Source organism: Grus americana, chromosome 6, assembly GCF_028858705.1.
Source record: "Grus americana isolate bGruAme1 chromosome 6, bGruAme1.mat, whole genome shotgun sequence".
Taxonomy (NCBI): domain Eukaryota; kingdom Metazoa; phylum Chordata; class Aves; order Gruiformes; family Gruidae; genus Grus; species Grus americana.
In genome coordinates this window covers 8,251,781-8,264,592 of record NC_072857.1, presented here as the reverse complement: position 1 = coordinate 8,264,592, position 12,812 = coordinate 8,251,781, and the positions used below count along the sequence as shown (strand labels likewise).

Below are 12,812 nucleotides of genomic sequence, written 5' to 3'. Positions count from 1 at the left end.
TTTTAAGAGTTGATTTTATTTTCTCATTCCTCTACTCTGTTTTGCCTAGTAATAAATTAGACGAATTTCCTCTCTAAGTTCAGTCTGTTTTGCTCGTGACGATAATTAGTGAGTGATCTCTCCCTGTCCTTATCTCGACCTACAAGCATTTCGTTATGCCTTTTCTCCCCTGTTTAGTGAACGAGGGGAGTGAGAGAGCAGCTCTGGTGGGCACCTGGCCCCCAGCCAGGGTCAACCCACCACAGAGAGATATGAAATTCACTGTCTTTTGTCATCCTGAGGAATTTGAATTTTATGGTTGCAGAAAACAAATATAACTGGTCCAGCTTTGACTTTTCAGCTGTGTCTCACAATGTCTGTATATTGCCAGACAGCACACCTGGGTGAAGTGATAAAGATGTATTGTTATTTTTCATATCTGCAGGTTTAGGTTGGGTGTTTTGGGTTTTTTTTTTGTAAAAGGACTACATTTCTGAATAAGGAAAAACTTTCCCATGTTCCAGTAAGACTACTTTCCATTTAAATGGGTTGTCTGACAAAGGAAATATTTTCCCTTCAAGAAGCCTACACTTTCTGACTTCCAAGTGCAAGACTTCTGTCATAGCACATGTAAATGCTTCTGCTATGTCTTTCGCTCCAGTATTGCAGGTTGTTGGCATATACATAAGGTCAAATGACTCGGTGTATGTCCAGTGGCTGCATTTACCATTATGTAGCTTATTATTTTAAGAGACCTTGCACAGAACTTTCCTTTCTCATAAGAATTTCTCTTCATATATTTTTTGTCATGCATAACATGTCCCTGTTCAAGAAAAGCATCTCAGAGAAAGCAGTCTGTCTGGTAAGTTTAAGATACTTTACAGTCAGTATAGTCCATTTCCATAAAGCCCATTGTATTATATATCCACAAAAAAGAAACAATCCTTTGTTAAAAGATCTGCAGCCTCGTGGAGTAAAAATACATTAAAATAACAAGAGATTTGGGAGGATAAGGTAAAAGATGAAAGGCAGTGGAAGGACAGAGACGATGTGATAATTCTTCTAGCAAGTAATGAAGACATTTAATTTGATGAATTCCTGTAAGAGTCAATTTAGGAACTCTATTGTATTTTGTCAGTTCTAAATATGTTAAGTCAATATTGACTTTGGGCTAAACTTTGCATAGTCAAGCACTAAATTAAAACAAAAAAAACCCTATTAAAGTAAAGGTGCTTTTCCTCTCTTTGCAGTAGGAATCCTATTCACAGACACCCCATGTCCACATGTGTCCAGTAACAAGATGAGAAGACTTAGAGGTCACTGAAATTCCAGATGGATGAGCGCTCCTCTGAGACTTTTGCAGTGCTTGAAAGGTTGCACATATAGTCTTTGTTGTACCAGCTTGGTGGGACTACAGATTGCAAAATGGCAGCAGTTCCAGACAACTACAAGCACCCAAAAGATTCTCACCAAAGTCAGATTAAAATTTTCTAGATGATACTTTAAATCACTTTTAAGAAGACATCATTTAGGGTAACCTACAAAATCCAGTTATTATTTAGCAACTAAAATTCCACCAAAACTTTCATTTACCAGCAAACAATGCAAACATATGCTCAGTATTGTCCAGACCTTAGACAACCTGATTTTTTCCTTTATTAATAACACAGAATAACAATACAAATATACATCAGCCTGGAATTCATTGACCACAGGACTCTCAACCTTTTAGATTTTTGAATTAGACCAAAAGGGACCTACTAGATCTGCTTAACCAGCAGAAAGCCTACAGGTAAGCTCTCAGGTGTGGTAATTCTACAGTCAAAACCCCTGTCTTTATTGCTCATCTCATAAATGACAAGACCTACTCTAAATAATTTCTTGGTGCTGGACAATATTCCAGGATTTCAGACAAGGGGTACCCTACAGTGAATCTGTACCCTACATAAAATTTCCTTCATTTGAGGGGCTGAGGGAAAAAGGGCGTTCAAAGCTGATGACCTAAATCTCACAGTTTGAGTTTATTTCTAGTAATAAGAGAAGTTTCATCTACCTCCTGTTGAAGCAAGAAACTGTTTTGTCACAGTTCATAAATTGTTGAAAACAGTTTCCTTTTTGTGAAATTTTATAATCAGTCCTTTTTAGTTTTCTAAAGCAGTCTCCAGTTTAGTGTCTTTTATAAATCAAAAGTCTGCCACTTTCAAATTTTAACTGCCACAATAGTGACAACAGCTCTCTTTTAAATACATAGAAAGTAAACTAAGTCTGTCTTTAACACCGCGATTTAATGGTTCCTATAAGTGAAATATCACCTGGCTACTTCAGAGAGAAAAGATGCCAATTTCAGTGATTGCCTACATGATGTGCTTTCTTCACCCTTGTGTGATAATGCATTTAGCATTAATGAAGAGTAAACTTGACAAAGTACATTTCTGAGTCTGTATATCCTTTTGAGTTTCAAATGAACAAGTTAATAAAATATTTTAAAGAAAAAAAGAACAATTATGGGTCACTTCAGAACAATTACAGGTATGTACAACAGTACTATCCAGATTGTGAAGTTTGTCAAAAGTTCTGGAGATTTATAGGAAATAGGGTATTTCCTAGATGTGTTGTTGCTTAAAGCAGTAGGCCTGATGCTGAAATCACAATTGATATCCTAGTTCAAACTGTAAAACCAGATTCAAAAATAAGGATTATTTGGCTCCTAGTATTTGTTTTGGGTATCAACAACAGAAACACAGACATATTTAACTAAGTTAAGGCTGAAAAAGAATTAATTCATTATTTCATTTTGGCACTGACCTGGAGTCTTTGTTAAACTAGTGATAATGTAGCAGAGATCCAACTAGATACTCTGTTTTCCAAATTCATCACTGTTACATTGGCCACAACCACACTATAACACTAAGGGTGCTCATTAGTTACAAAATAGGAATTTGCCTCTTTACTACCAAGATTTTCCAGATTTTGTCCATGAGACACAGTTCTGTGAGATGCAGTACAACATCACCAAATGACTGGGGCTATATTGAGTGTAAAGAGGCATGAAGATATACATATATAAAGTTCATCTGGGACACAGCAGAGTAACATTTCCAGAATATTTTTTAAAACTGTTGTTCTGAAGTCATTTCAGTTCACTGTTCAAAATATGCCAGGAGCTACATGATAACCTATGAAAGCCAGAAAGAGGTATCGAGTCCACAATTTGTTAGGCCTTGTTGAATTGGATCTATTCTGCACCTTGAAGAGATTGAATTTCATCATAAACGAAAGTCATTATGCCCTGTTCAAGTCATTTCTGTTAAGGTGAGGGAGTCAGACCTTAGAAAAGAAGCACATCCCCAGATGAGTTAGCAAATAAAAGGAAGGAATAAGGACATAGTAACAGCTGCACTAAGTCAGATGAAGGACCAGCTGCTCAGTGTCTCAAAGAAAGAATATGAGGAGACACTTCGGTGAACAGTGTAAGAAGCAGGACAAATACAGAATGATGCCTCCCAGGGAATACTTTTCCAGCTTCCTAACAGTCAGAGACTTAGATAGGCTTCTTTAAAGTTGTTACCTATTTAACAGCAAGTAAAGGACCTCTTATATTTGAACTATGTAACTCTTTTTTGAATCCATTTATATTTTTGGCCTCCAGAAAATCCTGCAGATTCTACAATTTAACTTAGATTTTGCCTGGACAAGTATTTCATTTTATTTGTTTGACATCCACTATTCAAAATTTCATTGTGTGCAACAGGTTTTTTTGGTATGACAAATACTGAACAATTCTGCCCTGTTCATCCTTGTGTGATGTTTGATTTCATAATCTGATTTTATTCAATCTTTATCACCTCTTTCCCAAGTGCTCCTCTTCTCTAATTTCTAGTCAGCTTCATCTCTTCTCATATGATGTAATTCAAAGTCTCTGATCACTCCTATCATCCTTTATTGCTTTACTGTATGTTTTTTGAGGTAGGGAAAGAGAACTGCCAGATTCAAACCTGAGCGTACCATGGATCTATACAGACATAGGGATGTTTTGTTTTGTTCACAAATCCTTCCTTAATAATTCCCAACATTCCAGCTTTTTGATCACTGTTGAACATTGAGCTGATATTTTCAGAGACTCTTCAAAGAAATTTCACGATCTCATTCCTGATTAGTAATATCAAAAGTCCATTTGGTAATACAGGCAGTCACTTTTCATTTTTTAACACAACTTTGCATTTATCATGCAAAGTAATACCAACACTAAATTACATCTGCTGTTTTATTTTCCTGTCATGTAGTACCACAGCATCCTTCTGCAACATTTTGCAATCAGATTTAGATTTTATTATCCTCAACAATTTTATATTATCTGCAACTGTCACCTCAATATTCAACCCCTTTTGAGATCATTTACAAATACGCTGAAAAGCAACGTCATGAAACAAGGTCCTGAGAGATTCCAAAGATAAACTCACTCCACAGTGAAAAATGATCCCGTATCCCTATTTCTATTTTTGTTTCTATCTTTTTTCTACTCTTTTTCTACTCCTATCTTTCAAGTATCTTATGACATATCCCATGACTATCTCACTTCTTTAATAACAGTAAGTGTTTGGCTCAAGATTTTGTGAAAAAGTTTATGAATATCTGAATAGAGACTACTATCCAGATCAGAGATGGTTACTGACTCCTTCAAATAACAAACCAACCTGCGAGCTTATTGTTTTCCTCTATAGAAGAGGATCACATATAGATATTAACCTATTATGCATATGCTATCTATCTATCTATCTATCTATCTATCTATATATATATATCCTAAGTGTATTTCCTGCTGATTCATCGGGGCAGAAGTTAGATGAATCCATCCATTTCCAATTTTCAGAGTTACCACTACGGACCTCTCTGAAATTGGTGCTTCTGATAATTATGAAAAGAGGCTGATTAGACAATGTAGCAGAGACAACCACTCAGAAATTTCCTAAGTTCCTTCAAAACTCTTGGACAAATACCATCAAGCCCTGGTACTGTGAATTTTATTGATTCAATCTAAAAACTTTCCTATTGATTATTCAGTTTAAGACAATAGCTCCATAAAGATAATACTGGAGGAAAAACTTACAAAATTACTACCTGAACACCAATACAAATAACCCATCCAGATTTTCTACTACGTCTTTACTGCCTTTTTCTTTTTTAGGCTTTCTCCTTTTATACCTTAATCATTTATCTGCCACACAGTCTCTTTGGCAAATCTCCATGAGTGGCCAGTGACTTGTTTCCTCAGGAAAGCCTTTAATTCTTCCAGGTCCAATAAAATCTCTAAAATAAATCATGATGCAATTTCAGTTTGCATTCAAATGAGAACACAGAGCATCTCTTGCACCTTGAGCAGTCATTCAAACCTGTGCAAGGTGGAGGTAAAATATGACCGTTCTTACGAATTACTACAAAGGGAAGAAGAAAATGGAGAATCAGCTCTACCAGATTTATACTGTGTCTGTGAAATTTTACAGTTACATGCCACTTTGCACTGAAAAGCTACTGTGATGTCTGAAAATAAATCTCAAACAATTTCCTGCAAATGGGGAGCTCCTTAGTACACTTATTGCACATATTAAATACCTATTAGAAATGTCTGGTTTGGTACCTAAAAACAAGGGTTTATTTCCTGTTTGATAGCCCAGTGCAAAGTTAATGGAAATGTTTGTACAATTTGTTTACAATGTCTGTGGTAATGGGAAGATATGTTGGAATATAGATCAATATTTTCTGATGATGGAAAATTTTATAGCCCAGTTGTTACATTTATGAACAGGGGACAGAATAAACCCTTCAAAGGCAAGAGTCAAATAATAATTTATGGCTTTGCTCTTTTGTAATGGGCAGAGTTTATAATACCTCTTAAAAATCTTTTTCATATTCATAAAAATTTGGTGGGAAGGATACAGTTAAAGCCTAACTGCAAAGTCTTACTCATGTTAAAAAACAGGGGGTTTACCTGAATATGGGGAAAGGACAGGAACATTTTCTATTTCCTACTCTTCTGATATTTAATCAGAGTTAAACCAAGGTTATCCTACAGCAACTTATAATTGTGAATAAGGAGCAAAAGAGAGGGAGAGGGTGACTCTTCAAGATTTCACTTTGTGATCAGAATATTATTAGGGTTGAATAAGCTCTTCAGAATTATATTGTACTGTAGTTCAAAAAACATAGATGAGGTCCTGAGAAATCAGAGCAATCACACAAAAAATGAAAGATACATTCTTGAACAAGAACACGTAATTTTTCTGATCTCCAGCACAGAGGTTGAAGTCAGTTATCAGTTTGCAGTAAATTCATTTGTATCAATAAAGCTGAGGGAAACATCAAACAGAAAGCTTTAAAAGCATATGTTGGAAGCCTCAAGACACAGATATTGTGTTTGGCAATGAAGAGACAAAGATACTTTTCAGGAAGGCCTGTTTTATCTTATCTCTGGTCCAAATTTCATTTTTCCCTTATTTTTTCTCTTCTCCTTTTTCATTTTATTGAAGTCATGTTCAACATTAATAATGCAATACTCAGCCCACCACCAAAATGTTACTTAGTATCCGCAAAGCTAACAACTAACACTTTATTCACAGGATCATATTGGGGGGATATAAAAGAAAGTAAGAAACCCTGCACAGAGGGATGGAGACCTTCCAGAGACCAAGCAATGGGGCTTTGAAGGAGATGCAGATTATAATGCAAATGCTCTCTAGTTCCTATCCCAAGTGCTTTATTGCTGCGGTGATCCAAGAAGCATAACATGATGTAACACTACCTACCTGAGACAAGGGGGGGCTATCAAGTGGAACAAAGACAGGAATGCTGGATATAGCCCACCTCAGAAGACAGATTTCTATATTAAAGGTATTTTCTGTATCTATATTCTCTAATAATATATATTCCATAATAACAGATTTTGCTAGTAGGAAAGGCAAACTAAATTTTATTATATGTGTGCTGTAATTTTGTTATACAGTGTTACAAGCCAAAACAAAGCACAGCTTACACATACCTCCCTAAGGAAAGGTTTATGTAGGTATTGTCTGTGAATAATCACAGAACTCTTCCATGTTCTAGACACGTTTCTCCATGTTACAGTAGTTTATTCTTTCCACAGAGATGGAAAATTCAACAAGTACACTACTTTAAAGGTGACATTAAGTAACTCTGGAGTTAGCACTGGTCACTTCTGCATTTATATTTTAGGTTATCATCCACTGCTGGTCCATAATCAGAATTCCCCAAAACTCAATATAGAGAAGTACAAAAGAATTGGTCTTACAACATAAACATTCCTAAAACAGTCCCACTGCATTCAATGTCTTCTAAGGATTACTTCTGTCCTTTTATGTTGAGTTTGCAGTAAGCAAGCAGAAGCTAGTATAGATGTTACTTCTTAACACAGTCTGCTTGAGTTCTCTACTAACCCAAAGCTGTGACTGGCCCACAATCACACAAGGCAGTTTTTGTTACCCACTCAGGGCAGGGTTGTATCCGCAACTTTTGGACACAAAATCAAGCAGGAAAACAGTATCAGTTGGTGATATAATTGAATGTCTCTACCAGAATATAATTGTTTTCCTCATTAATAAGACAGACCTCAGAGTAACCCAGAAGTTCTCCATTAACAGCTATAGTCAAGATCCTCAGTCCTAGCCTTATACAATGTTTAGGTGTTTTCACACATCCAACAGACCTACCAACTTATCTTCTTTAATCACTGAATATTAGCTCACAGGATGTGTTTGTATGTAGGGCAGCTATGAGTGGTGTCACATGGTGGAGTGTGACTACCTCTGGGAAGTATGCTTCCTGGCAGATCCTTGAACAGACAGGACACCCTTAGGAGGCACCCTAAATTGCAGTGTAGCCCTGCCATGCCAGTCCTCCCTCTACCCAAGGGTGATGGGATCAGTAAGCAGAGTCCTGGAGCTGGAGAGAGCCTGTGGCTCTAAGATGCAAACAGGCAAGATAAGATGCCAGCATCAGGGTCCTAATTACATTAACAGGCCTTAATGGTCCTAATTGGACTCACTTGGGGCCTCCACCCACACTCTCTTACCATGGGCACAGAATGAGCAAGCAGATGGGTGATGCTTTAATTGTGTGAGCTTCATGCTGAACGTGGGACAGGCCTGATAGCTAAATCTGAGTAACTGGTCGCCTGCTTGTTATACACTAGAATGGGCAATAAACATGTAAGTGCCAGGTTGCTCTCAGATTCTCTTAATACTTTAATGCTGCAGGGATTTATGTTCTCTCTTCTCTTAGTCTCTTGCTCTCTGTGTTCCAAGAACCCAACCTTTCCCCAGGGAGCACTCCCTGAGCAGGGAGTCCACTCTCCTATGCAATTCTCACTTCCTTAATCAATGCATGTAATTTGCTTACCTCTGCCATATATTTTCATTTAGCTATGTCAGACATACATACTGTAACATATGTAGTGTTCCTGGCTGGAGGATCTGGTTGGCACACTTCAGTTTGAAAACTGTTAGCTAATAAGGTCTACTGGTCCCTTCGGTAAGAGCTCTGCTAGGACACCACTGTTGCTATTTTCTAATACATAATATTTCTATAACAGAACATATCAAACTCAAAAGTGACTGTCATGTTAGGTCAGCTCCTGCAGATGAGCTTCTAAATTAAAAGCATAATACATGGAAAAGAATAAAAGTGCTGTAGATGCCGATATTTCACCTGCTTTGTTTCTCTGTGACAAGAGCCTGTTCCACAAATGATAGCAGGTCTTTTAAAAAGCAACCCATTTTATACAGAAACAGGTCCAAGGTTTTCATCATTCAACGCCTTGTAAAATTTTCAAATCCCTAACCTCTCATTAAATGCCAGTGAGTTTCCAGCTGGGAACACAGCATAATGCTGGGTGAAAAGTGAAACTCCAAACTGCACAGCATTATTGCAGATGCTTGTGGGTACACACAAGTGTCCTTCAGCATGCATTGTCCACATCACAATTTTCTGTCCTGTGTGGAGAAACCCGAAATGAATAGCACTGAACACTAGCAGAGATTTTTGTGAATTGTCACCAAAACCATACCCATTTACTTGATTTTGTTTTGGGGTTTATGTAATCATTTTCTTATGATTCATGGCATGTGAAAAATATTGTAACAGATACCAGTCTAAGTTCTGCAGCTTATTACAAGCTATACCTCTTCTTCTTTTAACTTATAGTACGTTGTAGAGGTAACCAGAAAGGTTTTGTTGTGTTTTTTTTTTTACTTCGATCTTGATCCACTCCTTATGAGAGGAGCCTCCATCAACACCAGAGAGTAGAATTGGCCACCAGATGTCACTCATCGTCTATTAGCTCCCTCTAAGTCTGTGCACGCAGGCTTGGAAAAACATACCATTCTCCAGAAGCTGTGCTAAATAGAGACTGTCTCGCCACTACAAAACATAGTCATCTTCTCATTACAAAACTACATTATCTGCCTTTGCTCTAATGGCTCCCAAACACTGAAGCTCTAGTAGCTTGCGGAGTGTTTTAAAGGCAACCTAAGTAGTAGATGAATACCCTACAACTCCTGGCACAAATACCTGCGTGTGTCTAATGTTTAGAAAAACGTTAGTTGATATAATACGTCCACTTAGCGCAGCCAAACCCGCAACTGCTACCAAACACAAGATCTGTGCCTAACCTTATGTGTCTGTCAAGGCTGTGCAGATTTTGGTGGACAAGCCCGGGGAAAGCAGAAGAGGGCTCTTAGGACGCTGTTTTGGGGTGCGGGGTCAGCCAGCACTCTCCCAGCCATGTTTATCTGTACCTGCTTTCCTGACCTCTGGCTGACAAACTGCCCAGCACCGTGAGGCGGCAGCGGCGGCTTCCCGGACCGTTCCTCCCCGTCAGCCCCTCGGCGGGCTCCACTAGGCCCGAGCGCGGCCCGCCGCTCCGAGGGGCCACCGGCCGCTCGCTGACAGGGCCCCGCCGTGGCGGGGCCAGCCACAGACAGGTGCGAGGAAAAAAGGGTCCTGCTCAAGGGAGGACGAGGTCGGAACAGCGGCGGGAGCCGAGGCAGCCCCTCATGGCGCACCTGGCTGACTGGGCTGCGGGGCGCCGAGGCGTCACACCGCCGGCGGGCTCGTGAACGTTTCCCGGCGGAGCCCCCCCGCACACTCACCACAGCGTGCCACGGCTGCGCACGAGCGGCCATACCCGCGTGCGGGCGGTTTCTCCTCACACCTGCGGCCGCTCGCGCCCCGCCGCCCGCCTCTACGGGCGCGCGCTCCGCAGCCGGGCAGGCACTTTGCACACGTTCCCTCGCTCAGCCTCGGCCTGTCACAGACGCTTCCGGCCGGGCGGGCCGCTGGCGCACGCTCCCCGCTCCCGCGCGGCCGCCGGCCGTGCCGCCTGCACACGGGCGGGCGCTGCTGTGCAGCGCTGCGCCGCGCGCCCTCGCTCGCTCTGTCTCGCGCTCTCTCGCGGCTGGCAGTTTGCAGACGCTCCCTTGCGCCCGCCAGCCCGCCTCCAGGTGGCCCGGCCCCCACGGCGGGCGCGGCGGCCGTCCCTCAGCCCGGGCCGGCCTCCGCCGAGGACCATGGGCGATGCGCTCCTCCCGGCGCGGGGGGCTGCGCACAGGCGGCGCCGGAGGAGGTGAGGCGGCGCTGGGGTTGGGGGTGGTTGGGGGACCGGTGCCGCGCCCAGCTTCGCTGTGGGGGGCGCCGCCGCCGCCGTTGCAGCCCTCAGGCCGCTGCGGTTCCGCTGGCCGTGAGGGAGAGCGGTCTTCTCAGTTCCCTCATCGCGGCCGCCGCAGCCGTGCGGGGCGGGGGCTGCCCCTCCCTCCCCGCCCCCCGCCCCGCCACATCGTCCCCTCCGGGGGCCGGCTCGGCGCGGGGGAGCCGCTTGCCCGGGTGCTGGGGGGCGCTGCGAGGCGGGGCCGGCGGCGGGTGAGAGTGCAGAACGGGAGAGAGGGGAATCGCTGAAGCAGCCGCTTCGATGCGGCGGGGCCCGTCTTTGCCGCGGCCCGGCCGCCCCCGTCACCTTGCGTAACGACCTTCCGCGCCCGGCCGGGCGGGGAGAGCCTCCGCGGGCAGCGGCTGCCGCCCCCCGAGCGAAGCCGCGGCTCGGGAGGTGTCTCCAGGGCGGGGGCGGCCCCGGGGAGCTCGGCGGTGACCGCCCACCCTGTGCCTGGGCGGCGGTGGGCGGTGGTGGGCAGCCTGGGAGGGCGGGCGGGCGGGCGAGCGAGCGCGCCTCTGAGGAGGTTTTATCGAAGCGCGGGTGGCAAGCTTTGCCGTGGGTGAAAGGATGAATCTCGGGCGAAAGTCTGTTGAAATCTCCCCGTTACGATCCGATTTACAAGCTCTCGGTTCCACCCGCTGCTGGTTTTGTTTCCTCTTCAGACTTCGTAAACCTCTAGGAAGTGAATTTGAGAAAAAGGTTCCTGAAAACTGTTACCTCTGTGCCAACTGTCCTTTCGTCTGCCATGTCTACTACTTTTTCGCCAGAGGTGCATTGGGCTTTAGATTGGAAATAACAATGCTCTTCATTTCTCAGGTCCAATATTTCTTACACATCAACATCATTTTGTGGTTTGATTGTAGGGATCTCTTTTTCTGTGAAAAGCAGTGGCTGACCTGATGTGATTGCATAGGTGTGCAGACTACATTAAATAAGAATTTTGAGGGCCTGTTTTATTGTTTCCCTTGAGTTTTAGCAACTATTTAAGGTAAACTTACTTTTTAATATATTTAGGGGAAAATAAATTTTGCTCGGTTTTGGGGAACCAAATCTTGGTAGAGGCTTTCCTCACTCTTAACATGGGGAGTGTAGGTTCCATCTTTTCCAGACACAGTATAATATCAATCTCATCTTTTGAATGCCTATTTCTCTTTTTGGCATTGTGGTTAGTAAATTTGGGAGAATGAATTTTTAATTCTTGCATTAGGTCTTGATACATCAATCTCTCTTGATAACTGCAGTAAGAATAGCATAGGCTCACTCTTGAGATTCATGTGATTCTAGTACACAATCTTATTTGTCTAAAAAGCTCTGTCACCTTGTCCCCATGAAATAGTATGATAGCTTTTTCAACAGCATGACTCATAATCCTGAAGACAGAATGAATTTTGACTTAGTGCAGTGCAAGTGCTTTATCTCAGCAAACAGCCTTGTGTGTAGAAAATATAAGGGTGGAGGGAGTGGCTGGTACTGTATCTGTTAATCTTTGTCTTCAGGACAGCAGCTGAAGTTGTTCACAGGCTAGGGGTATGTCTTCACACCCAAATCAATGAAGTGATCTCAGTTCTTTCAAAATACTTTTGCCATTTTATAAAAGCTTTCAGGAAAGGGGCAACCAGTTAGTTCTTGCTGTTTATTATTGAAAACATTTTGCCTGGGGACACTGAGTCCAATTTAGTCTGAATATGTGATTTACCTTTTTACTTCTTCATCTCTGTGTAATGACTCTGACTGTTCTTCATGAGAAACTCTGCTTACTGCAACACCCACAGTTCACATAATTACTGGTGGCTGTACCAAGCCTAATAGTAGAAAAAAAATCTTCGCCTTTTTTTTCTGGTGGTTTTGTTACATAAAAGGTAATTTTCACTACTGCTTCCTGTTCTTTACCTATATGAGATGATGTAGGGAATAGTTTATAGTCTTAAAACGGCCCATGGAGCAGTATGTTTAGCGAAAGGAATGTCTGTTCTTCATAATATAATGTATGCAGACTGTTTTCTGTTGCTCTTATATAGAATATGGATTCATTTTGTAGAAGCAGAATAAGGATTACATAAGAACATATGCTTCTTCTTTTCTGGGTGATAATTCCATCTTGCTGTCCAGGAGGAAG

At 42.1% G+C, this 12,812-nt stretch overlaps 2 protein-coding genes across 5 annotated transcripts in view; one reads left to right on the top strand and one right to left on the bottom strand.

Annotated features, from left to right (window-relative positions):
* Positions 1 to 10,274, bottom strand: part of NCKAP5 (NCK associated protein 5) — a 516,605-nt gene extending 506,331 nt beyond the window's left edge. The window contains exon 1 of the mRNA XM_054830045.1: positions 10,140 to 10,274. The gene's annotated coding sequence lies outside the window, so the exon portion shown is untranslated. The remainder of the gene's footprint in view (positions 1 to 10,139) is intronic.
* A 102-nt stretch (positions 10,275 to 10,376) lies between these two features.
* The window catches only part of MGAT5 (alpha-1,6-mannosylglycoprotein 6-beta-N-acetylglucosaminyltransferase), a 133,308-nt gene continuing 130,872 nt past the window's right edge, over positions 10,377 to 12,812 (top strand). For 3 of the 4 annotated variants that reach the window (XM_054829878.1, XM_054829873.1, XM_054829875.1), the window contains exon 1: positions 10,377 to 10,612. The gene's annotated coding sequence lies outside the window, so the exon portion shown is untranslated. Of the gene's footprint in view, positions 10,613 to 11,068; positions 11,090 to 12,812 lie in introns of those variants that run through there. The other variant, XM_054829876.1, reaches the window with a different exon arrangement.